The following is a 5,123-nucleotide window of genomic DNA, read 5'->3' as shown; positions in this document are numbered from 1 at the left end:
AGAGTGATGACTTTGCTCTACACGCCATTGATCAGAGGCCAGGGTTTCCTCTCTTGGACCAGGGACATACATGATTTGTGAATTAGTGGGTGCTGTTCTGAGTTTGATCTTGGTTCCTGATCTGTCTGCAGCGATCCAACCATCTCTTTTCCCCTCATCTTCATCCTCATCCATCTGTTTGACAAGGGGCCCTTTTCATCAGGATTGTTGGTTTGGCTGCAGCTGACTCCTCTTTGGATGAGGTCCTGCTGAAGAGTAGAGTCAGCCGAGGGATGGACGGATGCTCAACAGTTAAAGCCAGAGAGGAGCTGTGAACTGTGATCCGCAGAAGCCTCCTTTCCTGTGACCCCAGTGGTATTGTGGTGATTGCAGGGAGAATGTACTTTATTTCACTCTTGAGAGGTTGATTGTGTGAGCCTTGTCTGGATGGCTCTTGCTTTCACTGCTATGCTGTGTGGATCACTTGTGTCTGTCCTCCCTTTTTTATGCCTTTAATTCCTCAATCTCTGCCTCGAGGTTATCAATAGCTAACCTTTGGGTTTCTAACACGGATATGCTCAGACCTACATGTCAGTGATTGGAATCTATCGAACCCACTCGCTGGATTGGGATCTCTTCCAGTCCTCCCAGGGGCGCTGCACTCCCTGTTCCTCTCACTCCATTGTGTGCTATTTGTGTATCAACCCCTGGGGCAGTCAGTCCCTAACGACGAATGCCAAAAAAACAAGGAGGTCTCCTTACAGGTCCAATTTGGGACAAGGAGCAATAGATAATCAACAAGGCATGTCCCTATATTACCAAATGTGGAAAAACACTCTGTATCCGCCAATAACTCTAGAACCCATTAGTACCACATCTCCATATCCAAAGGTTAAATGGTAAAACATAAAAACTAAAACAATATATAAAACAATGTTTAAGAAAATGGTACGATTTATTGCATACACAATGATATTTCGCGCATAGGAAAAAGTACCATATAATGGATTTAAAAATGTGACAATTCACATGAAGAACAATAAAATACAAGTGATCAATACACATGGGGAAAAATACAATACAAATTGTCGACGCAGCGTTTCGGTATCATTTATAACACCTTCATCTGGTCAAGGTTCTATTAGAAAGAAACATACAATTAATTACATGGATACTTGACTTCTTTTATGCTTTTTTACAATCATTATTCATTTATTATACAGTCTTTACACTAAGCATTTTACAAAACATGATTAGCACAGCACTTTGAGGCACACTTTTATTTCATACGTGGGTGGTCTCTGGTTATGAGTTATGGGGGAGCAATTTTAATACAGATGACTAGATAGGAAACTTAGGATTCGGGATTTTACTGGATAACAAGGACGATAGCGTAGTCTAAAACGGATACCTTATATCCTGCTGGTATTTATTCCACCTCTTTATTCAATTTGAGATTTTTGAGTCTCCTTCTTAAAGATGGGTGCTTCAACTTATATTCAATTAGTTTGAAGTCACCTTCTGGGTCTGATTCCTTGTTACTTAAAGATACAAAATGGAATTTTCAATATGTTGGATAAATATGTCTTAAAATTTACTTTCATGTATCTAAAACGCTCCAATTACCTTCGTCTTTTTTGGAGTATGTCCTTTAGCAAGGTCAAGGGAGCCACCGAAGTCTGTTAATTTGTAGCTCGTGGCTGTATAGGAGCAAATGAATAATGCCTTATTCTCTAATAATTATTTATCCTTTTATTCTAGAGAATAGCTTAAGGTTAACTTACCCACTAATCTGGATATCGGCCTTAGCAACTGCGCATGACTGGATTCTTTGATAATCGCGCTATCTTCCTGGTTAGTTGCGTGAAGGCGATATCTTTTTAATTGACCAGCCCTAGAACAAGATTCACTGTGTTGAGGATCTGTTTCTTGCTTAAACGTATTCTGTTAGATGTTTTACTGTCCGTCTAGTACTTGTATTGCTACCAACTCATTTCTAAAACTCCTCATTGTGGTTACTGTGTTATGTCGCGGTAAATAAACAGTTCAATTTCGTTTTTTGTATACATGGCCCTTCCATATTTACATCGTATCTGTCTTTCTGACGGTACTTTATTTTTTACTTTAATAGCGTAGCCCAATGCACTTCGTATCTGATAATCTATTTCGGTATACTGCATATCATTTTCACCGATTGGTGAAAATGATATGCAGTATACCGAAATAGGTTAGTGGGTTTATGACTTCGAAACGCGTCAGGCACCATAGACGCTCTGAACTGCTAGAGATTTTGGCGGCAGCCCTGCCGTCGGGAATGCACCACCCCAATTGAGAAGTGGGGGCCAGGGGAGCCATCAACTGCTGGCTCTCCTTTGGATATGTTGCAGTGGATTGAGAGAGGAGGGCAAGCACGGAGGCCCATCCAGGGGCTTGAAACGGCAGCAGTCTCATGGCGGACATTGTTGTGGACTACAAGACCCAGCATCACTCGCTCTCTGGGAGCGGCCCATCCAGGGCGGGTCATCTGTGTATTAATTACAGCCCACAGCAGGCACACTTTCACAGCGTCTTAGCCTCTGAGGAAGAAGGTTTATGACTTCGAAACGAGTCAGGCACCATAGACGCTCTGAACTGCTAAATGCATTCTGTACCTGCCTTCCACTCGTACCATTAAAGGTGTGATACCTATGAACGGCGTTTCGAGTGATTCCTACATGAGGGCAACCTTGGAGCTTGGAGATTTTGGCGGCAGCCCTGCCGTCAGGAATGCACCACCCCAATTAGGAAGTGGATGCCAGGGGAGCCGTCAACTGCTGGCTCTCCTTTGGATACGTCGCGGTGGATTGAGAGAGTAGGCCAAGCACGGAGGCCCATCCAGGGGCTTGAAACGGCAGCAGTCTCATGGCGGACATTGTTGTGGACTACAAGACACAGCATCAATCGCTCTCTAGGAGCGGCCCATCCAGGGTGGGTTGTCTGTGTATTAATTAGGGCCCAGAGCACGCACACTTTCACAGCATCTTAGCCTCTGAGGAAGAAGGTTTATGACTTTGAAACGCGTCAGGCACCATAGACGCTCTGAACTGCATTCTGTACCTGCCTTCCATTCGTACCATTAAAGGTGTGATACCTATGAACGGCGTTTCGAGTGATTCCTACATGAGGGCAGCCTTGGAGCTTGGGGATATATATATATATTTATACACTTAGCTACTGAGGCTTTCAGCCAACCCTTTTCATCAATTGGTCTATTATTGTGTCATTTGCATTTTCATCTATCCACTGCAGCATACAGCTTGGGACAGGACAGTGGGCCAGCCCACTACAGCCATTGGCTAACTTTACTGCAAGTGGTGGCATTCTTACTGTTCACAAGAAGTAAATCCACACAAAGTAGTGCCCTTAAGAGTCGGTGACAATATGGAAAGCTTTACCTGTTTGGTGGCAAAAAAGAGGAAATAGGTAGGAGCTAAGATTCAGATGTGTGTTAAAAAAACGAGAAAGAGTTAGAGCTATTGGCGTTGTAAATCTTTCTTACCTATGTGTTATGGATTGAAGTGGATGTATATTTTGTGTAGTAGAATTGTGTTGTGGTGGAATAATAAAAGGGCTTAAAAAATTGTAAAAAGCTTGTTCGAATTGAGGCATCTTCCTAGCCCCACTACCCATTCCAAAGGTCCTCCTCCCAGCTTTTTGCCTTTTAGTACACGCTGAATTAGGCTTCACTACACGCTGAATTAGGCTTATCTATAAGTTGCTGGACCTAAGATGTATCATATCCTGTATGATTTGCATCTAGCTTCACTTCCGTCTTCAAAGGTTCTCCCCCTAGCGCATTGCTACGTGCGCGCAAGCCGTCACTTGACACAGTCTCTAACGTGACGGATGATTATATCCACGTTGCCTAGCTACTCGGGGGCTCGCACCATCCAGCCAATGAGGGCCCAGTACCAGGCCGGCACCATGACGTCTCCTACGGACGCCACGGCGTTGCTACGCGACCGACGTGTTTAACGTCCTAGCGCCCCGCTTCTCCATTGATCGAGCTTCTGCGAATTATGCCAGACGGTGCTCGTATCTTCTAGAGAAAGCAGCGTAATCCCTTCAATCCTTCGACTCAGGGTAAGCGTTCTCGATGCACAGAATAGTACCGTGTGCTGTCTCCAGTGCACGCAGGCACTGTCCACCCTCTTCGTGCTTTATGTAAATTTAGCTTAGGCACCAATTAATTTTACATCACGAGAACTATGTTTTTAATAACCACACACGTCTGGTGGTCCCATGCGGCACCGTGTAGGCACTGTCCACCCTCTGCGTGCTTTATGTAAATTTAGCTTAGGCAACAATTATTTTTACATCACGAGAACTATGTTTTTAATAACCACACATGTCTGGTGGTCCCATGCGGCACCGTTTAAACTCACCTTCCGCAGCCCAACCTCGAGTGCTGTTTAGTTACATGCCGCCCAAACCCTAAACAGTTGTCTAATAATTTTAAATTAATAAATTTCACAAATAACTTGAGCGCCTATGTGCCTACTCCACACTATCTGGCTCCTACCACCAATTGATTTAACTTGATGAGTTCACATGCTATATGTAGGCGGTGCATGATCACTCCCACAGAGCACATGTCAAGTCAATATGCTTTTCGTAAAGGGACTCATTCCAGCTACCTTTTTCTCAGATTGACCTTCCGGCATTCCCACCAGGGCGGGACTATTGCCTCCTGTGAGTCCGACCCCCCCTGTGAGTATATTGCACTCACATGATTTTACGTGCATAAACCAATGTCCCACACCTCTCTGAAACCCACTTTCATTCTCTTCCAGGTTCCCCTCCCCACCTCCCCTGTCTTGATAAAGACCCGCCGGGACCACCAATCGGGGCACATTAGGGTCGAAACGTCGACGCACAATACTGGTCAAGAAATCTCTGGGAACGGGCATAGCAACCATATGTCTCCGTAAGTAAGTAATTCCGGTGTTTTGTAAATGTGACACTGTTTCCTATATATAAAAACTTTGAACTACATCTGTTTTCAGAGAGGTTTTATCCAATTTAATTGAACTTTAATTGTTACATTGCGTTCTGAGCTAACTTAGCCTTTACCTAAAAGCAATTTATTCGGTCACCCGACAGAA

The 5,123-nt window shown here is 44.1% G+C and overlaps 1 long non-coding RNA gene across 1 annotated transcript; it reads right to left on the bottom strand.

The window, feature by feature from the left end:
- Positions 1–1,390: 1,390 nt before the first annotated feature.
- On the bottom strand, positions 1,391–1,858 carry LOC147709874 (uncharacterized). Its single transcript, XR_015296574.1, has 3 exons — positions 1,764–1,858; positions 1,606–1,679; positions 1,391–1,520 (listed from the first exon to the last, which is right to left on the bottom strand). It is a non-coding gene; the product is annotated as an uncharacterized LOC147709874 (long non-coding RNA).
- Between the last annotated feature and the right edge of the window lie 3,265 nt (positions 1,859–5,123).

Source organism: Lissotriton vulgaris, chromosome 6 (assembly GCF_964263255.1).
Source record: "Lissotriton vulgaris chromosome 6, aLisVul1.2, whole genome shotgun sequence".
Lineage (NCBI taxonomy): Eukaryota > Metazoa > Chordata > Amphibia > Caudata > Salamandridae > Lissotriton > Lissotriton vulgaris.
The sequence above is the reverse complement of the archived record's forward strand: the minus strand, read 5'-3'. Positions and strand labels throughout refer to the sequence as shown.